This window comes from Sciurus carolinensis, chromosome 15, assembly GCF_902686445.1.
Source record: "Sciurus carolinensis chromosome 15, mSciCar1.2, whole genome shotgun sequence".
Lineage (NCBI taxonomy): Eukaryota > Metazoa > Chordata > Mammalia > Rodentia > Sciuridae > Sciurus > Sciurus carolinensis.
In genome coordinates this window covers 27964714-27987333 of record NC_062227.1, presented here as the reverse complement: position 1 = coordinate 27987333, position 22620 = coordinate 27964714, and the positions used below count along the sequence as shown (strand labels likewise).

Here is a 22620-nt window from a genome sequence, read left to right as displayed (position 1 = left end):
TTGGAAGGCAGTCAGTATAAAAAGTGCATTAATGTTTTTGATATAGGATCCAATATTCATATTGTCTATCGTCTATTGTCTACCATTATCTATATATCTTTCACCTATCTAAATTAAAACAAATTTCATGGAAAAAAATCTTTCACTAGTCACAATGCTTTCTGATATTTTTATCTTCTATTCCCCTTAATAAGAAAAATCTGACCATGACCTACTCTATTATCTATCAAGAACTTCATATGGAAGGAGGGGAGTAGTACATGGGTATGACTGGTTCACCCCAAACTGGAAACTGAGGTGCAGGCTGTGAGAGTTGGTGGCATTAGGATTTCCCTGTCTGCCTTCATCCTGATTCTGTGCTGTGCGAGAAGGCTTAGCATGATGACAGTGTTTCTTTATGGATTTGCTGTCAGGAAATAAAAGTGCCCAACAGCAAAAATTAGTATCGAGGGGCTGCGGTTATAGCTCAGTGATAGAGCACTTGCCTAGCGTGTGCAAGGCACTGGGTTCAATCTTCAGCACCATATAAAAATAAATAAAATAAAGATATTGTGTCTATCTACAACTAAAAAATTTTTTAATTAAAAAAATTAATATCAGCTCCAATATTTTATCAACTTACTGATATTGTATTTTAATTAATCAATTGATATAATTAGTTGATCTTGTACTTACATATCCATTTCTTGTGAATTTGAGTAGTATGAGACAGAATATAGGAAACTGTTCACCTCTGGATCCCCTGACAAAGTTGAAATTCTACCAAGAATGGGCCCCAGTCTGGATAGTGGGGAGACCAATTCTGTGATGTGTTAACAGGAACACTCCTTGTGGGAGGGTCTAATACTTAGAATAGCTAATAAAGACATCAAAGATCTTTTGGGATACTCTCTTGGTCTATTTTCTGTTGCTATAACTGAATATCACAGACTTGATAATTTACAAAGAAAAAAGTTTTATTAGCTCATGGCTCTGAAAATCCAAGAGCATGGCACGAGCATCTACTTGGCATCTGGTGAGGGCCTTCCTGCTGAGTCAGAACATGGCAAAGAGTACAACATGGCCAAAGAGCAAATGAGCAAGAGAACTCATTTTCATAACAAAGTAACTCCCACTATAAACTGTTAATTTGCTAATCCAAGAATGGATTAATCCATTTAGGGCATTGTCTCTCAAAGCTCACATCTGGCCCCACCTTTTAAGACCTCACAATAGAAATAAAATTTCAACATGAGTTCGGTGGGGATATTCAAACCATACTAAGATGCAGCTACTGACTTTGAACTTTTTTGAGAAATCCTTTGTAAACTTGTGTAAGTCTCTCTCTTCTTACCCAAATAGGTAAGAATGTTCTATAGGCATAACAGTTCTAGCATTTGTTTCACAAAATTTGCTTATGTTTAAAATGCAGTAGATGATGTGAACCAATCACAAACTGCCAATGCCATACAGGAGCCCCTGGATCTTATTATACCCAACCTAGAAGAGAAAACTTATGTGGAAATGTGGAAATGATCAGGAGCTTCAAGGCAGATTACATGTGTATAATCAACATTTATATTTATTTATTTATTTATTTTTGGTACTGGGGATTGATTTATGGCTGTTAATATTATATCCTGCTACTTTGTTGAATTTGTTTATGAGTTATAGAAGCTTTCTGGATCTTCTAATTATAGAATCATGTTGTTGGCAAATAGGGATAGTTTGAACTCTTCTTTTCCTATTTGTATCCCTTTAATTTCTTTCTTTTGCCTAATTGCTTTGGCTAGAGTTTCAAGGACTATGTAGAATAGATGTGGTGAAAGAGGGCATCCTTGTCTTTTTCCAGTTTTTAGAGGAAATGCTTTCAGTTTTTCTCCATTTAGAATGATGTTGTCCTTGGGTTTAACATGTATAGTTATTACAATGTTGAAGTATGTTCTTACTATCCCTAGTTTTTTTAGTGTTTTGAACATGAATGGATGCTGTATTTTGTCAAATGCTTTTTTTCTGCATCTATTGAGATATAAATGTGAGTCTTGTCTTTAAGTCTATTGATGTGATGAATTCCATTTATTCATTTCCGTATGTTGAACCAACCATGCATTCCCAGGATGAATCCCACTTGATCATGGTGCACTATCTTTTTAATATGTCTTTGTATGTGATTTACCAGGATTTTATTAAGAATTTTTGCATGTATGTTCATCAAGGATAGTGGTCTGAAGATTTCTTTCCTTGATGTGTCTTTGTCTGGTTTTGGTATCGGGGTGATACTAGCTTCATAGAAGGAGTTTTGAAGGGTTCCCTCCTTTTCTGTTTCATGGAATAACTTGAGGAGGATTGGTGTAAGTTCTTCTTTGAAGGTCTAGTAGAGCTGGGCTGAGAATTCCCCTGGTCCTGGACTTTTCTTTGTTGATAGACTTTTGATGGCATCTTCAATTTCATTGCTTGAAATTGATCTGTTTAAATTTTCTTTGTCTTCCTGATTCAATTTGGGTAGGTCATATGACTCTAAATTCTTCAAGGTTTTCTATTTTATTGGAGTATAAATTTTCAAAATAGTTTCTGATTATCTTCTGTATTTCAGTAGTGTCCATCTAATGTTTCCTTTTTCATCACGAATTTTAGTGCTTTGAGTTTTCTTTCTCTTTCTCATCATTAGCATGGCTAAGGGTTTATATGATCAACATTCAAATATAGTATTGGAGATGTGGGAGAAACCAACTACCATAGAAAGTGATGAAGAAACACAGGAAGAGATACATAAATCATTGAAACAATATTCCAATGCTTTTAGTCTGGGGAAATAGTATTGTACCAGTTGTACCTCCATTGGCAACAGACTGAAACAAAGAATTTATCCTGAGAGAAAAGAGAAGAAATTGTACAACTGCCTCTTTAAATGTATAATATTCAAAAGTGAAACTTGTATACATTTTGATATTAAGAAATGGCCCAAGAGGTCCGGGAGTGCTCAACCCTGGAGCACTTGCCTCTCATGTGTGATGACTTGAGGTTCAATTTTCTTCATCACCAAAAAGGAAAGAAAAAGAAATTACCAGAGGATTCCTCCACCCTAGAAATGAGTTGATTTGCAAATAACTTACAACTTCTTAATCTAAATGACATATTAACTTTTCTCCAATCCATCCAATAAATGTGACCACAAAGATGCAGAACTTTTTTTTTTTTTGATGTTGGTTTGTTCCATTATTCTTGTAGACAATTTCTGATTTTTCTATTTAAATTTGATGTTTTATTTTTGACTAAAAAATTTACTTATATCACTTTTCCTTTGGAAATAAGAATAACAGAATCACTTTCACCTAAATCATGCATAGCAAGCATGAATACCAGGCAGTGGAACATGGAACCTTGACATTGGAGACTCTGTAATAAAGACAACTGCCAGGGGGAACTGAACTTGAACAATATATTCACATAAGTCTGTGCCTTTTTCATAATGTTTTGTTGGATAGGACTTTATGGTTTCCAAACGTGTGCAGCCTCACTTGCTTCTTAGGTGGTATTATAACTGACCGTGAAGACTTAAAATAATCCATCGGGTTACTCAGAATGGAAGAACTAGGCTTTTAATTCCAGCAGGTCAACTCTCTTTTTATGGTTTCACAGTAACGTTTGAATACAGTGATCCTCTTCTCCAGGATTCCCAACCTTGTGACATCTGACATGCTCATGAACTTGTGCCAGCCTTGCTGAAGGCCCGCTCCTGAGCCCTCCTACCAAACACCTCATGTGGTGCACATGGGAAGACATACACCTGGCTGGCTGCTTAGCAAAATGTAACATACCTCCTGACTCTAATGGCTAGAGGGAGCCATCTGATCCTGAGAGTTATCTACATCCAATATCTGGAGGGTACTTTAAAAGAGAATTTGATAAAGCATCAGAAGGACTTAGTCAGGAATGAATACATGCCAAGGAATGAGCGTGAAGCACAGCTGACCATGTAGTTAATGTAAACATGCAACACACTAATCCAGAGTGAGTCTCTTATGCCAGCTTCCAATTTGCCTTTGCTACAATGTAATGGCAGGGTGGGACTTGGAATAGACCAAGTTAGTTATCCTTAACCCCTAGAGCTTTTTAAATCCATGCTCACACTCCATTCCATCTGAACGTCCACCACTGTTCTAAGGGCCTGATAAGTGATGATCTCTATGTTTAAAGCAGGCATTTGTACCAAATATTAGTGCAAAGCTTCTTCCCTAATTGAGAGCTTCAGTGCCTGCCAATTTTTGCCATTACCTGCATTTCCTGATGAAATTTCCTTCAGGAGGGTTCTCTCCTAGTTTTCCACATCTGTTGAAATATAACAACAGAACAGTCTTTTATAGGAGTGCTGTTGGTTCAGTTCTCAGATTAAATTGTTACCAATTACATGGTGACAATATCGTAGAGGTGAGAAAGGAAGGGGCAGTCATGTAGGTAACTCAGTTTCCTCTCCTGAAAAGTACCTCAAAATGGTACTTCTTCCTCTCTTAGATTCTCTCTTCATATCCTCAGGTTTTTTTTTTTTTTTTTTTCCCCAGTACAAGGGGTTCAACTGATGGCAGTTTTACCACTGAGCTGCATCTCTAGTCCTTTCTAATCCTTTTGTCTTCCTTCCTTCCTTCCTTCCTTCCCCCTTCCTTCCCCTCCCTCTCTCTTTCTCTCTCTCTTCCTCCCTCCCTCCCTCCCTTCCTTCCTTCCTTCCTTCCTTCCTTCCTTCCTTCCTTCCTTCCTTCCCCTCCCTCCCTCTTTCTCTCTTCCTCCCTCCCTTTCTTCCTTCCTTCCTTCCTTCCTTCTTCCTTCCTTCCTCCCTCCCTCTTTCTCTCTCTCTCTTCCTCCCTCCCTCCCTTCCTTCCTTTCTTCCTTCCTTCCTTCCTTCCTTCCTCCCTCCCTCTTTCTCTCTCTCTTCCTCCCTCCCTCCCTCCCTTCCTTCCTTCCTTCCTTCCTTCCTTCCTTCCTTCCTTCCTTCCTTCCTTCCCCCTTCCTTCCCCTCCCTCCCTCTTTCTCTCTCTCTCTTCCTCCCTCCCTCCCTTTCTTCCTTCCTTCCTTCCTTCCTTCCTTCCCCCTTCCTTCCCCTCCCTCCCTTTCTCTCTCTCTTCCTCCCTCCCCCCCCCCTCCCTCCCTCCCTCCCTTCCTTCCTTCCTTCCTCCCTTCCTTCCTTCCTTCCTTCCTTCCTTCCTTCCTTCCTTCCTTCCTTCCTTCCTTTCTCCTTTCTCAGGGTCTCACAAAGTTTCCCAGGCTAACCTCAAGTTTGCCACCCTCCTGCCTCAGCCTCCTGAGTCACTGGGATTACAGGCATGCATGACTGTGCCTGATCAAAAACATTTTTTAAAGGATACATCCCTGATGATAATAATTTATATTTTTCTAAAAAGAATGGTCCCATTGTCTCAGAATTTGCACTTGCTTGAGGGTGAACAATTTTTCCTTTAGAAATCCTGAACGCCAAGTATATTAAGTATAGCCACTTAATAGATGGGACTGTGGTCTAGAGAGAAGAGGAAAGGTGTCCAGAACGGAAGGTGTGATCTACTGGTTTGTATGACAGACTTACTGAGCACTGTTCGAAGGGCTTTGCCTTTACTAACTTGTGTACTCTGCACAATAGCAACACCATTATCTTCAGTTTGTAGATGTAGAGAATGAGACAGTTAATTTGGACACAGGTGCAGAGCAGTCACTTGTTGGAGGTGGTGGATTGATTACACCTACCTGGCTCACTGTGGCCCCAGACCTGGGAAAACCACCAGATGTGTAACAAAGAGAAGCAGTGTCCCTCTGCTCAGTGCACTGAATCCTAGTTGCCAGCAGGCTGCCCCTCCTCTGCCACACCTCCCCAAGGAAAACCTGAGACATTATTACCTCATGTACATAAATGACTGCATGACCGATGTGATCCCACAGTATGTACAATCAGAAAAATAAGAGATTACACTCCATTTATGTATGATCTATCAAAATGTATAAATGCATTCTATTGTCATGTACAAATAATTAGAAAAAAAATTTTTTTAAATGGCCAAAGAATTGGGCTTTTGTCTAAAAACTACTCTAAGGATTAAGAGTCCAATAAAAAGTATTCGAAACCACATTTCAAAATAAGTGGTGAAGTGACTTTATCCTAAGGTTTCCCTCTCTCCAGACTGAAGAAAAGCGGAGAAGAAGTGATCAGGCTGCATCTTTCATAGTTTCTAGAAAGCAGCACCCAGTTACCACTTCCTCTGGCCGCCTTGGTAAGTGGATTCCTGCACAAAGGAAGCAGGAGGAAGTCATCAAATTCAAATAACCTCAAGCCAAGCTTGGCGAATGTCTCTGACCAGCCAGTAAGATTTGCTCCTGGGGGAGCTTGGTTGGGCACCTCCCAACCGTGGCTGCCAGGGCCAGAAAGCAGAAACGCAGGTCACCGGGCAGAATTTGAATTTCAGATAAACAATGAATAAATGTTTTGTCTAAATATGTCCCAGTTGTGTAATCAATTCAAATTTTATGGTGAGTTCTGTATTTTATCTGGCAACCCTACTCCTAACACTGGAGGAAAAAAAAAAAAAAAGGATGGTATAGTTGTAGTGTCCCCTAAATGACTTAGCCTGCCTGCCTCCTTCTACCTCAAACAGCAGGAACTTCTTTGACTAAGGGAACATTTGGGGACTGGGGATGGAGCTCTTCGGGGCTAGCATGCAGGAGGCCCCAGGTTCCAGAAGCCAGAGAAGTTGTACGCAAAGTGATGCAGGGAATTTCCACTAGTCTGCTGGAAATCAAATCGAGGCACCCATGATGTAAAGTGGATTGATTTTATTACTGCTGTTCTTTCCTAAGTGAAAGAAACCATTAAAAGTTTCATGAAAACACTGGGTGATAAATGAAGAGGAAAAGTTTCCAGTTTTGTGTCTTTGTCTGAAATCCAAGTTCCTCCACTTCTTGAACTCTGATCGTGACCAAAAAATTTCTTTCCCCCAACTCGGCAGTGAGCTCTGGCTTGGCAGTTGAGGAACTGGGGGCAGGGGCCAGTCAGAGGGGAGGGTATGTATGTTTGTGTGACAGGTTGGGACCAAACTATTGCTTCATATTTTTAAAAAATATGTATTTAATTAATGCAATGAGGTACTTTAGTTATTACGTCCATAATATATGTGTTTGAAAGAGTGATACATTTGTTCCTGAAGAGAGTTAGGAGGATGTGGGGTTAACCCAGTTCCACCATTCCTTAGCTCTGAGCTTCAGACTTTTTCTCTGAGGGTGAGATTCCTCACAGCTAGATGGAGACTTTTAAATTCTCCTCCTGTTCTAGAACTTTTGACTTGACACAGTTCTTCAGTGGACTTTTATAGGCTGCAGGAATTTCCTAAGTTAAAAAAAGAGCATTAATGTCAGCACTCAGCTGGTTTCAGTTAGGGGACAAAGTAACTTCAGCTTTACTAGTGAACAACAATCATAATAGGAAAAGGTCTGAACCTTAGGCCAAAAAAAAAAAAAAATCTGTTTTACATCATAGTGGCATTCATTCTCCAGCACTAGCAAAACCTGTCAAAGGAGCAGTTGTTCAAAGGCAATTGCCTCCAGACTTTCCCTCATGATCCTCCTGTTAAAAAGATGAGCCCTTTTGAGTCATGTCAAAGCACACTCACGCTTTAAGGGGCAAACAAGTAAGAAACTATAATTATAAACTTTCCATGCCTAAACTCTCTAAACAGGTTCAGAGGATCCTGAAATGTCTTCTCTTTGTGCAATTTCCTGGTAGGAGACTTCCATATGGTTTCTGTGCTTACAATCACTCGCCACCTGAGTTTCCTAGGCTTCAGTCTCTAACCCTTGCCAGTCCATTGTATTTCTTCTGCTCATATTTAGATCTTGTAACTGGGTCTGAAAGTCTGTCAACAAGACTCGTTAGCAGATGGCTGACGGTTGGAAGCCTGCAACTCCTGTTTATTTTCTACCCCGAGTTAGAGAAAGCATAATGGCTATTGAAATATGGCCAGACCAAACACAGTTGAATTGTATAGTGCTAAATTCTAATGGATCTAATTTGAACACTGTTGTCAGAAAATTCAGATCTGGAAAAGCATTTTTATGACACTTTAAAAAATAATTGAATTGCAAATGAAAGACTTGACATTCGAAAAGTTGGATTGCCTTTAAAGTGATTTTAATAATAGAAGTTATTATTATGATCATCATCATCATTTTCATTATTTTTATATTATAAAAACATTTGGCCTTCCAGCCTTGCTCTCCTCTGATAACATGAAGTGCTGAACAGTTTGGTGAACCCCACTTGTCCTCGGGACTGTAAGAGATGTGGGTGGTGACAATTATCATAAAGGAACTGAGACGTGGTGATTTCTCTAGTTATGTGGCAATGCTCAACATGAAGGTCAAGGCTTTCTTTCTGGGTTGTCTTTCCGGACCATGTATATAACTAACCAAGATCAATTAGTTCCCCAAACGGATCTAGGGTAGTTTAAATTCATTAGGTAATCATCAACTTTCCCATATTCATTTCCAACACTACCCATGCTTAGCAGCTGACTTGGCATAAAAATATTGTTAAAAAGAGAGTGTAATCTGTTTCTCCCCTCTGGAGCTCTGGGCAGATGAAGAGTGTTTCTTTACCTTCTTTTCTGTGGCCCAGTTTTTTACCCAGGGGCCGGACTTGTGATTGACAATTCCCAAAGAGCCCTGTGACCACTGTAGTGGTCCTTGCCTCCAACAAAAAGGTTGGCACAGGGTGCCAGCGCTACTGCAGAGAGCTCCCTGCTCCACCCACTGCCAGGGCCTATGTTCAAAGGGAGAGGGAGTCGAAGACAATTCAAAGGTACAGAATTACTGGGGCAACTCCTGAAGGTATTCTAGAATGTGGGATTTCAGATTTTTTATTTTTGGTGCCATCCTTAGAGTTCAGCCTTTTATGTCCAGGCCAAAAAAATCAAGAACACAGTTTTCCTCTGGGTTCATTCAGGGCAGCCATGTTTCAGCTCCTGTGCTGCATCCCCAGGTCTACCTCAGATACTTCCTCTGCTTACAATGGGGACAGGGGAATGGGCACTGCAGTCCAGAACCACTTAATCCCTTAATCTGCAGCTTCTGCCTCTCCGCTGTCCCTCCTTTCCTTCTTTTCCGAAATAGTTTTGTTTTGTTTCATTCTTCCCTTGTTAAGTTTTCCACGTCTCTCCCACATTCCAAACCTGGATTCTTTCAGAGAACCCTGTGCCTGGTTATTCTAGAGTAATACTGTTAACAGAAATGTAATGTGAGGCACAGGTATGATTTTTAACTTTGTAGTAATTACATTTTAAAGAAGAAAAGGAAACAGGTGGAATTTTTTTTTTTTTTTTTTTTTTTTTTTTTGCAATTGAAGCAACATACCATTTATTTTTTTTTAATGGTAACATTTTCAAATTGAACTTTTAAAAAGTGCATTTAACTACAAAAGTAAGATTAAATAGGTACTTATAAAATATATTAACCCTGAAATGGTTAAGAATATAAAGTGTTGATGCCCATGTCCATAATACATTATACATTACACACATTAAAGGTCATTTTCTTTCCACTAATAATGTAATAAAACCACAATAATTATTGCTTGTATCAAGTGCTGGTTAAAATGCAGATAGCCTTCAAAATCAAATCCTTGTGATAAAGGATTTCTCAGTGTTGTCAGGTAAGATATCACGTGTGCCGCGCGTGCATACAGGTGCAGTGTATTGACTCTTAACAGGCACGAAGGTCTTTATTCTAGACAGCCGTTTACAGTTTGGGTTTCAGAGGCACCTGCAGTGAAGAGCCCTGAGATGCTGGGCTTGAGTTAAGTTCCACTTGTCAGGCTGCTGTCTGTTCTACTGCACCATTTTGGGGTATGAGGCGTTTGCTGCTAACAGACAAACCCATGTGATTAATGCAGCAATGTCAGCTACTAGTGCAGAAACTCGCTGGGCAAAACTGTTTATAGGGCATTTTGCTGAAAAAATAGAGTCCAGCCAACCAAAGCGGCAACCAAAGTGACAGACACAAACCCTATCTTAGTGAGAATAGGTTGCCAATATAACCACCTTTTTCTTTTTCCTTCAGTCTCATTTAGCCTCTGTTTCATCTGCCGCACCTTCTGAGCAGTGTTGGCTTTTCTGTCCTCCCGAATACGTTTCCGTGGAATACTGCCGCTGTCCTCCGCCACGCACGGCACTCTGGAGGAGAGCCCTGTGCACCGCTCACTGGTCGGAGCCTCTTCTTCTGGGCCTATCCTGCTCCCATTGTACTTGCCAGTCATTCTGTTTGGTGAATGGTCAAACGCAGGAAATAAGTCTTCTTTAGAAAGTTCTTTCCACCATTTCTGGATATTTGAATCTCCCTTTATCCACTTTGCTCCTTCTGTTATGGCCATGTAAGAGAATCTGAGTTGATCTGGTGTCTGAATAAGTCCCATTCGGTATTTTCTCATGTTCAGCAACACTTATTTAATGTTAATGTCATCTCCTTTTTTCATCAGAACAAGGCAGGTGTCCACCAGAGAGAAGGTGCCAGAGCGCCCAGTGCCTGCACTATAGGTGGATCACTGCAGGCCCGTGGTCAGGATTCAGGGAGCCAGATTCTCTCACTTTAAATAAGAAATTGAGAAACGAAGCTGGTGACTCAGGGACTCCAAAGTCTGGCCAGGTAGTATAATGAAAGTGAGAGATTGTTCTGGTCTCACCACTATTGATATTTTCTAACTGTAGTAGGTGTACTGTATAATAAGACTTTACATCTTCGGACAAAAGCTTCACACTGAATCCTGTTTCTTTAAATAGCATCTCTTAGTCATCTGTTGGCCAGTACTGTGCACATTTAACCAATTCTTTCTCCACAATTCAATTCAGCATGACAACTGCTTTGGACTTGGGCTACCAAACCATGAGCCAGAAGTGGCAACACGTATTGGGAAGTGGACCCTGTGTCAGGACGAAACTCCTCCGTGCCTCTCCCATGTCAACTAAGCTGGCGTTGAGGTAGGAATTTTTTTTGATAACATTTTGTGAAACTCAACATACCTTGCATACTCTCATTTTTTGTATGTCATAGGGAAAAGATACTTATTTTTTGTCAGTTCTACCTTGTGTTTAACATCTCACTTGGGATTTTAAAACAAAACGAAACAAAAAACAACAAATTTTTGTTCCAAAAGGAGAGTAAGTTGAATTCTGTCCTCTGGAGCTTTAGGAGAGAAGAACTTTCTTTTCCTTCTTTGGCCTGTTGGTCTGAGTCTTGGAAGGGGTTATGGTTTGAATAAGTGCCCCCCATCCCCATCCATCGGGAAAGGCTTGGTCACCAGCCTGTGGTGCTACTGGGAAGTGGTGGAACCTTTAGGAATTGGGGTCAAGTGAGAGGAAGTCTGGCATTAGGGCATGACCTTGAAGGAGATATTGGGACTCGGGCCCCATCCTGTCTCTTTCTCTTTGCTTCCTGGCCACTGTGATGAAGTAGCTTCCTCTGTCATATGCTCCCCACCATGATGTGCTGCCTTGCCACAAGACCAAAAGAATGGGTCCAAACAACCATGCACTGAAATTTCCAAAACTGTGAGCCTCTTTTTAAGTTAGTTACCTCAGGAATTTTGTTATCGTGAAGGAAAGCTGACTAACACAGAACTCCATCACGGAGCTAGTTTGGCATTCCTGGGCTGCGGGCCTCTGGACTCCTGTGTGAAATAAACTTCTGCCTTGTTTAAACCACTGGTATTCTGAGCATTTTCTGAACCTAGTTTGAATGGATTCACTTTTATAAGATGGTGTTTGCCTACAGCAAAATCAGTCACAGCTGGTAGTAGGTAACCTTGGAAAATACTTTGGTGGCCATATCCTCTGGAGCGTCTGATCTTCCTGTGGTCTGTCCTCTAGAGACATTCCAAGCATCTGTACCCACGAAGCCCCTTTGACTCAACGGAACAAACCTGACAAGGCAGCTCTCCGGCCTCACTGAGAGACAAATCGACTTCCTGTATTTTGATTGCCTGAAACTACCTTCTGCTGTGTGCTCTAGCAGGTGGGGAAAACGAGAGCTATGCAGACTAAAGGTTCAGACTATATTTAACTTTCTTTAGGCTTTAACACTAAAAAATAAAAGTGTTCCTGGCTTGCCAGGATTCAAGGGAACATCGTGAGGCAGAGCTGAATGTCTACTATCTTAATAATCAAAAAGTTTTCCTTAAATCCTTTAGGACAGGTGTCTTTGAACTGAAAAGAGCTGTAAAAGTTATTCAGACCAAATAAAAGGACGAGGAGATACAGCAGCAGAGTTGTGTGAAAATGACCCAGGGAGACACGCTGGGTCACCCAAAAGCTCTCCATCTCTTATGAAAGGGGCTGTGTCCATACTTCACTTCCCATAGAACCAGTGGCTTCTTTTCTTGGCAAGGTGACTAAAAGTTATTAGGACACAACCAGCATTGCCCGGCTGATGGTGACCATTAAGGGACTCACCTTATACAACTGAATAAAAAACTAATAAACTGAAAAATATATATTGACTTCAATCACTTTAGGCCAAGACCTGGTGATTTCCCTATAAACTAAGTATAACCTACCCTGTGACACAGTGATTCTACTTCTATGTATTTGCCCAAGAGAATTGAAAACATATGTTCATAAAAGTCTTGTACAAGAATGTGTACAGCAGCTTTATTCATAATACTGCCAAACTGGAAAGAGCCCAGGTGACCCTGGATGTGGGACTTGCTAAAACTGGCTAAACGCTGTGGCACGTTTACTCAAAGCAATTTCTTTGAGCAGTAAAAAGTAATAAATTACTGATACAAGCAATAATAAGGATGAAACTCAAAATACTCATGCTGAATAAAAGAAACCTTACAAAAGAGTTGATGCTATAATTACATTTATATGAGATTCTAGAACAGACAAAACTAATCCAAGGCAGGAAAAAAAAGATAATAATGGCCTTCTGTGAGAGTTTGGGGTCAGAATTGATTGGGAAGGAGCAGGAGGTGACATCCAACACTCTCTGTAGAGAAAAGGGTTTGGCGAAGACAGCTACATGCCATTGCCAAAATACACTCTTAAGATTTGTGTGCTTCACTGAAAATGTTTTTATCATGGTAAATATATATGACTTAAATTTGCTTTTAACCATTAATAAGCAAACAGATTGGTGGCATTAAGTACATTCATATGTTCCCAAACATCCATCCACAAACTTACATATTTATATGCAGAGCCCAAGTCCATCCAACAATGGACTCTCTCCAGTCTATAGTAACCAATTTCTACTTCTAGATCTATGAATTTAACTATTCTAGGTACTCCACAGAGGCAGAATCACACAATTTTTGTACTTTTGTGGCTGACCTATTTCATTTAGCATAAAGTTTTTGGGGTTCATCCATGGTGTGTGTAGTATGCATCAGAAGTTCATTCCTTTTCAAGGCTGAATAATGTTTCATTGAATATTTACACTACATTTTCTTTATGTATTCATCCATAGGTGGACATTTGAGTTGTTTCTATCTTTTGGCTTTAGTGAACAATGCTGTGTCTCTTCCAGTCCTTGCTTTCAATGCTTTTGAGTACATACCTAGAAGTGGAATTGCTGAATCACATAATAATTCTGTTTCATCTTTTTAAGGAATTGTCGCCTTATTTTTAACAGCAGTTGCACCATTTTATATTGCCACCAGTGGTGCCTGGTGGTTCCAATTTCTCCACATCCTCACCAATGTTGTTATACTTGTCCACATAACAGTCATTGCCTGCTCCCACCCAACCCCCAGCTTTCTTCTTGACAAAGCACGGCTCCCACAGAAAGCCTGAAACAGCTGAGATAGCTTTCCTGACCTCCACTGCAGCTAGAAATGTCCATGTGTTCCAGTGAGACATTCCAGAAGATTCTAGAGACTTTACCGGGTAAGGTTTTCTTTGTCGGGGTTTCCAGGACCCCCAGCCTTGGGCACGGTCAAGATGGCGCCTGACGCTGAGCCAAAAGCGGCCAGCTATACAGTAAACAACCAGCGAATTCCAATGATTGGCTAGTTAACGATGTGATTAGAGCATGCCCCTCTCGTGTACCTATTCTATGCTTGCAGCTGTCCGCGGTTTACCTCGTGTGCTCTCCCCTGATTGGTTGAAGTGTATATAAGCCTGGTGGGTGGGAGAGTAAAGGGAGCAGAAGCTGAAGCTGGAGCGACGGAAGAAGCTGGGGGCGGAAGAAGCTGGGGGCGGAAGAAGCTGGGGGCGGAAGAAGCTGAGGGCGGAAGAAGCTGGGGGCGGAAGAAGCTGAGGGCGGAAGAAGCTGGGAGTGCGCAGAAGCTGAGAGAAGAAGCTGAGAGAAGAGAAGCTGGGAGTGCACGGAAGCTGGGAGTAAGAGAAGTGTAGGAGAGGGACTGTGCATAATAAACTTCCAAAGCTTCAGACGTTTGTCGTGTCTCTCTCTGCGGCCAGAGGGAACACGATATTTCTTCTCCAGTGAAAAAAGAGAATCATGAAAAAAACTTCATTACCACTCTGTCTCTGCTCTGCCTTCTGCCTTTCGATGTAATGGGATAAGGCTGTGATGCCTGGCCCTTCAGCAGGCCTCTTGAGACCACGAAGCTTCCTGTTATCTGGAAATGAAAGTTAGCAGGATGATGGAGTGAAGGGTGAAAAGAGTCTAGGTCCCCACTGCTGTCATGAAGTTGTTGAACCAGCTCTGGAATCAATGTCATTTATGTAGAATAACCCACTGCCTTTAATGGAAGTTGGTGATTGTCTAATATTTTGCAGAAACAAAAACATTCCCAAAGTACAACTTAAAACATATATCGAGGTGGAATGAGACAGACATCATTACCCTATGTACATGTATGATACATGAATGGTGTGAATCTACATTGTGTACAACCATAGGAATGAAAAGCTGTACCCCATTTGTGTACAGTGAATCAAAATGCAGTCTGTGAAAATAAAAAAAATAAAAATAAATATATTTTGAATCCATCTGAGTTTCCTAGATTAATGAATACCTTCCTCCCAGAACATCTCTGACAGGTAGTTTTTGAACCAGCAGCTTAAACACTTCCAGGAACAGAAAGGTCAGTTTTCCTGGGCATTACTGATCTCCTTTAATTCTCACAGAACTCTTCTATTATGTTAAACAAAAATATTCCTCTTTACTACTTTTGCCTTTGTGTTCCTTGGAAAAATCCACAATAAGCCTCCTATCTTCTCCACACTCTGAATATCTAAAAATGGCCTTTAAATAATTGAATATGGTTCCTGTATATTCCTTTGGTATTATTTTCTTAAGTCTTAAAATGCTCAGCATTAATTATTTCTCACAGGACATTGTTTTAAAATATTTTGATGTATTGGTCATCTTCCAGCTTGTACTGCTTTTTGCTGTTTGTGTGTGTGTGTGTATGTGTGTGTGTGTGTGTGTGTGTGTGTTTGTGTCTAGAAATGAGTACCATACCCTATCTAAGCCTGGCTAGGACATAGTAAACTAGTATTACTTAGCTTAATCTAGGAATGTCATCAAAATCTAAATCATGCTTTAGAGTCTATGAACTGGCCAGTTCTTCTCTCTTGTACTCATGAATAGGTACTTTTTAACCCAAATGCAATTATTTTTCCAGATAAAATTCATGTTGTGGTTTTAAGTCATGTTCTAGTCCCTAAAATCTTTGTGAGACTTGCTTCTGATATAAAATTCCCCTTCCAGATTTTTGGCTCTAACCCACTAAGTAAGCACTTCATGGAGTCCTTGATTAAAATATAAAACTGGAGCACCAAAATCATCAGAAACTTGACTTCTGTTTGACATAAATCAGTTAATATTCTGTGGTTCAATCAGCTGAAGTAATAAAGAGGGTCATTAGCTAATTATAATTAGTACTGAAGAAAAATCACTTTAATCTATTGAAAGCAGGGAAAAAAATGAGTAATTTGGAAAATAATGTTTGCAGTTAATTTTAAAAATAATACAAAAAAACTTGACTTCAGTTTGACATTAATCAGTTAATATTCTTTGGTTCAATCGACTGAAGTAATAGAGAGGCTCATTAGCTAAGTATAATTAGTACTGAAAAAAAATCGCTTGAATTTATTGAAAACAGGAAAAAAATGAGTAATATTGAAAACAATGTTTGGAGTTAATTTTAAAAATAATACAAAAAATTTGTAAATGAATTCATTTTACATTAAAGTTAAAATATTCAGTTATGATTACAATCTCCCACAAATTCTGAGAATGAAGAAAATGAATAGAGTGAAGTTTTTCTGACAAAACTGTCTGACGGCAAGATATGAAGATCTTCATTTACATTTGACTTTCAGATCACAATCATAAAGACTGACATTTCTGCAAAAATACTTGAAGAATTTATTAATTTCCCCAAGATCCTCATTGTTACTTTTATATTCAAATAATTCACTTCCATGGTCCCTTCAACTATTTTTTCCTTCTTCAATTAACATATATGACTTTTCTTGATTCTTCTTTGTTTTTTTACTTTGAGTTTCAATCAGTTCTCTGAAAGACTTCTTGAAATTCTACCTATTTTGCAGGACTTATAATTTCACCGTGCCATTGATTTAGATTCCTGCAAATGAGATGACTATTTTAAAGGACCTGAGTCCAAATTATGCAGGCTAAATCTTTTTTAAATATGTTTTTTAGTTGTAGATGGACAACTTTTTTAGTTGTAGATGGATACCTTTATTTTATTTACTTATTTTTATGTGGTGCTGAGGATTGAATCCAGGTCCTCACATGTGCTAGGCAAGTACTCAACCACTGAGCTACAATCCCAGCCCCAGGCTAAATCTTTGTCACTTGATTTTGGGCCCCAATTTCTTCATCTAAAAATGAATTAATAATAATACTCCCTTCATATGGTTTTAATAAGATTAAATGAGTTCATGAGAATAAAGCACACAGAATAGTGCCAGGCATATGTAAGTGATCAATAATATGGTACCCATTTTCATTATCACATTGTACAAGATCATCAGCAAATGATGAACAGACAAAAAAATTGATAATTTGGGTTAGGACAGATGCTAGTGATGTTGTGGATATCAGGGGCTGCATTGTTCTCCCAGAACTCTTTTTTTTTTTTTTTTTCAGTCCCAATTCCTAATATCTCAGAATGTAGCTATATTTGAAGATAGGGTTCTTTGAAGAGGGGTGACTAAGTTAAAAGGATGTCCTTAGAATGGATCCTGATCCAATATGTCTGACATCTTTGTAAGGAAATTAAAACACAGACATCGTACAGAGGGATGACCATACGAAAATGCAGGGAGATCAGTTCGTTGTCAAGCAAAGGATAGTAGCCTCAAGAGAAATGGACACTGCCAACACTTTGATCTGAGACTTCTAACTTCCAGAACCACAGGAGGATACATTTCTGTTGTTTAAGTCACCCAGTCAGTGGTACTTCATTTTGGCAGCCCTAACTTCCAAACTAATACAAGTAAGAAAAGATATTTGTGAAAGATCTGTATATGGAAAACTACAAAACAGTGATGAAAGAAATAGAAGAAGATGAATAAATGGAAATGTATCCCATGTTCATGGATTGGAAGAGTTAATATTATTAAAATGTCAAGACTACCCAAACCTATCTACAGATTCAACATAATCTCTATGAAATCCCAATGACATTTTTCATGAAAATAAACAGGAAAAGCAATCCTAAAATTCATATGGAACCACCAAAAAGTCTGAATAAGCCAAAGAAAGCCTATGCAAACTGATAGTAATCAAAATAGTATAGTACTGGTATAAACTAGACTTGAAGACCAATGGAACAGAATAGAGTACAGAAATAAACCCAAGCTTATACAGCAATTTTTGAGAAAGGCACCAAGGGGGAAGGACAGTTTCTTCAATAAATGATTTTGGCAAAACTAGATATCCACATGGAAAAAATGAAATTGGACCCTTATTCTTACACCATACACAAAACTCAATTTTAAAAAGTTGACTAAAGACCTAAAGATAAGACCTAAAACCATAAAACTTCTCCAAGAAAACATAACAGAAAGCTCTTTACATTGGTCTCGCTACCGATTTTTTGGACAGGACACCAAAACACAAGCAACAAAAGCAAAAAGAAACAAATGAGGCCTCATCAAACTCTTCTTCACAACAAAGAAAACAATCAAAAAATGAAATAGAAGTCTACAGGTTAGGAGAAAATATTTGTGAACTATACATGTGATAAGAAATTAATATTCAAAAAGTATCAGAACTCATACAACTCAATAGCAAAAAAATGATTAACCCAATTTTTTTAATTTAAATTTTTACTTTTACAGACTGCATTTTGATTCATTGTACACAAAAGGGGTTCAACTTTTCATTTCTATGGTTGTGCACTATGTAGATTCACACCATTCATGTAATCATACATATGCATAAGGTAATACTGTCTGTCTCATTCTACTATCTTTCCTTCCCCCACCCCTTCCAGCCCCATTTTCCTCTACACCATCCAAAGTTCCTTCATTCTTCTCTTCCACCCCCCATCATTATGTATCATCATTCACTTATAAGAGAAAACATTTGACCTTTGGTTTTTTGGGCTTGGCCTATTTCACTTAGCATGATATTCTCCAATTCCATTCATTTACCAGCAAATGTCATAATTTTATTCTTCTTTATGACTGAATAATATTCCATTGTGTATATATACCACAGTTTCTTTATCTATTCACCTATTGAAGGGCATCTAGATTGGTTTCACAACCTAGCTATTGTGGATTGAGCAGCTATGAACATTTTAAAAAATATTTTTTAGTTGTTGGTGGACCTTTATTTTATTTGTTTGTTTATTTATTTATTTTACGTATACGTGGTGCTGAGAATGGAACCCAGTGCCTCACGGATGCTAGGTAAGCACTCTGCCACTGAGCCACAACTCCAGCCCTGAATAACCCAATTTTAAAATGGTCAAAGGATCTGAACAGACATTTTTACAAAGACGACTTTAAAGTGGCCAACAGGTATATGAAAAGGTGTTCAATATCACTAATCACCAGAATAATATAAATCAAAACCACCATGAGATATACCATCTTGCACATGTTAGAATGACTTTAATCAAGAAGATGGAAATTAAAAATAGAATTACTGTATGACCCAACTCTTCAGAGTACATACCAGATGAAAATTATATCATCATCCCACAAAATATCTGCCCTTCCATGTTCATTGCAGCATTATTCACAATGGTCAATACATGGAAACAACAAATACATTCATCAACAGACCAGTGGATACATGGATGAAGAAATTGTGGTGATAAAGGTTGAAATATTATTTGGCCATTAAAAAGAAGCAGATCCTGTCATTTGCAACATGGATGAATCTAGAGGACCTTATGTTAAATGAAATAAGCCAGATGGAAAGAAAAATACTGCATGATTTCACTTAATAGGTATGTTTTTAAAAATAAATAAATAAATAAATTGAAACAATAAAGTGGTAATTGCCAGACTGGGGATGGCACAGAAGAAGAGGAAATGGGAGGACAGAGGTCAAAAGGTACAAAGTCGTTGTTCTGTAGGATGAATAAATCTAGCAGCTCATTGTAGTAATCATTTCACCTGAGTGTGTGCGTTATGTATATACGTAAGTCTGTATGTATAAAATAAGTATATAATGTCATTTTTTACACCTTATAGTTTAAAAAACAAGAAGTGAGAAAGTAAGAAATAGTTTTTTTTCAATTTTTGTATTTATGACATAAGGAGAATAAATTTTGTTCTGTTGATGAAAAAATTAAAAAATATGTAAGTAGTTTTTAAAAGTCCATTAAAATTTCTGTCATGGTCATTTATTCCCCTGTGCCTTCGTAACTGAGGGAGTGATTCTGGAACAAGAAGGACCCATGGACCACCAATCCACATCCCTCTGTCCACAGGATGTCACAGGAGACTTCTGGTAAATGTCTTGCTACAATAAGTCATGTTTGACTATGGTATTTCCTGCTCCTTCTGTGGCGTGCTACGCCATGGAAACAGTGAGTTGTTATGAGCTCAGATTGGGGGGAATTATAGGTCCTAGTAGTCTCCACATTCTTTAGTTAATATGCAGGAAGTCCCTCGGTCATCCATTCTGGAGTTCTGCTAAAGCTCCACATTAACCTTCGCCAGCACACAAACCAGTCACCCTTCCTGTTCTGATGAAAAATCTGGAACTCATTTGCCGATCTCCCATCTTTCGCCATCTCCCTGTGCTCTCCGATTCCTCCTGTGATCACACCCACGAGTTCTTTCAAGATGGTGTGGTACCGTTTATCTAAGTCAACAGCCAAGCCTAGATGTTCCCTTCCCATCTGTCTTGGGTTGAGGAACCTTCTCCTTGAAAGACTCTGCCATTCACGCTATTTCACCATGTACGTCACACACTTTCCATTTACACCGATTATCTTTCTCTTTGTCTTTCCTGGTTCTGTCAGTAGGGAACTTTCTTCTTTGTCAAAACTTCCTTTATACTGCAAAAATATCGGTTTAACTCAAGACAGTTTGTCCACAGCTCCAATGACGCCTCTGCTGACTATAAGATCCATCAGTTAAACGGGATCGTGAAGATCCAATATTAATTTGTATTATTGCATGTATACTAATGGATTCCATTATAGATTTACTTTTCCCCCTTATTCCTTTGAGTTTGGAATTCATCTTAATTCTCTGTGATATGTTACCATTTTATTATTATTATTTATTTTCTCATTTATTTTGTGGTGCTGGGGCCTTCCTTATGATAGAACGATTATCCTAAATAATGCCTATCATGTAATAAACTGCGACATTGTGTTCTCCATGAAATCATGCCACTTTAGGAAGGTACACACTTCTTTCCCTCCATTCTTCCTGTCCAATGCACGTGTCTACATATCAATATCACCTAGATTTTATTCAGTGGCTCATCCCCCAGGACATGATAAAAAACCTGCAAAAACTTACATACTGAACTTCTCCCAGTACTAAGCCAACTAAAAATCTGTATTTCCCACCAGAGTCCCAGTTCCTCTGGAAGATGTAGTCTTGCATCTGCAAAATATCAGTTTAATTCAAGATAGTCTGTCCACAGCTACAATGACCCCTCCGCTGACTACAAGATTCATCAATTAGCCCTGGTGCTGATGCTCTGGGCTACTTACTGCAGGTGAGGCCTCTGCTGCATCGAAGCTCATCAGTACTCTAACATTGCCACTGAGGGGTGTGGCAGCACCTTCTTAAGAGGGCTCAACGGAAGAATTTCCTGCATGCTGTTCTGTAAACTTTAACATTTGGCAGAGGTGCCTCAGGCCATTGCAGAAAACGGAGTGTGCTTGATGGGAGAGAGGTCTCCTTACTGCTTCAACTTGAGCAGATTCACTGATATTTTGGATCATTTTCTTCCCTTGTATTTTCATGTTGTTTATGTATCTTCCCCTCTAGCAGTGCAGATCTGGGGTATTGCAGATTCCCCCCTATAGGCTTAGAGTGGCCCTATAGGTTTCCAAAATCCTTACTGACTATGAGCTTCAAGCCTCCAGCAGGCGTCTCAGGATGGGATTTGCCCCACCTAAAGATGGGAGCTCTAGCTTCCAGGATTATCCAAGATGGCCGCTCTGGCTTCCAAATGTGTTGGCAAATGGGGAGCTGCAGCTCAGGGTGTGGACGTGGTCAGGCAGGGGTCCTGGAGGTCGGGTGTGTTTGGTGTGGTTGTGGGATCCTGGAGGCTGGGTGCAATCAGTTGGTCTGGGGTCCCGGTGATAGGGCACAGTCAGTTGGTCTGGGGGTCCTGGTGGCAGGGAGCAGTCAGTCAAAGTGAGGGTCCCAGAGGCAGGGATGATTGGTCGGGCTGAGGGATCCTGGAGACAGGGCTCAGTCAGTCGGGCCAGGGTCCTACGGGGCCTGACTGTTGTCTCAAAATGGCGGCAGCCACGGTGTAATCAAACCTGCAGGTACTGTAACAGTGAACTTCCAGGCATCAGCAGGCAGCTGGTGCTCCACTGGTGGTTGGCGATCAGTTTGCTGACTGTTGTCAGACGATTGGGGAGGTGAACCTCGGGCATTGGGTGATGGATAGGTGTAAGGCAGGCGATGGACAGGCGAGAGGCAGGCAAATGGCTGATGATAGGTGCCAAGAAACAGATATCCTCTGCTTGAAACTGGAGTTACGGAGCAACAAGGAAAGCAGCCTCCCTCTAGTCCGCCATCTTGGATCTCCTCCACTGATATTTTAAAAAATAAATATTTGGCAGGTTCACTGATATTTTTTTTTTATTTAAAGATTTTTTTTTTAGTTGTTGACAAAAATTTATTTATTTTTAAACTTTTTTTTAGTTTTAGGGACATAATACTTTATTTTTTTATTTATTTATTTTTATTATTGTACACAAATGGGATACATGTTGTTTCTCTATTTGTACACGGTGTAAAGGCATACCATTTGTGTAATCATAAATTTACATAGGGTAATGTTTGATTCATTCTGTTATTTTTTTCCCTTCCCCCCACCCCTCCCACCCCTCTTTTCCCTCTATACAGTCCTTCTGATACCGCCGTTTACCGGTGACGAGTTCTGCTTCTTCTAATGTTGAAGATTAAGCACTAGAGAAGCAGCCAAGGCAAGCATATTAAGCAGGTTTATTTAAAGGGAATA

The 22620-nt window shown here is 39.5% G+C and overlaps 2 pseudogenes; one reads left to right on the top strand and one right to left on the bottom strand.

The window, feature by feature from the left end:
- Positions 1–966: 966 nt before the first annotated feature.
- Positions 967–2832, top strand: LOC124965349 (U6 snRNA-associated Sm-like protein LSm3; annotated as a pseudogene).
- A 7108-nt stretch (positions 2833–9940) lies between these two features.
- Positions 9941–10985, bottom strand: LOC124965740 (tyrosine-protein phosphatase non-receptor type 2-like; annotated as a pseudogene).
- Positions 10986–22620: the final 11635 nt, after the last annotated feature.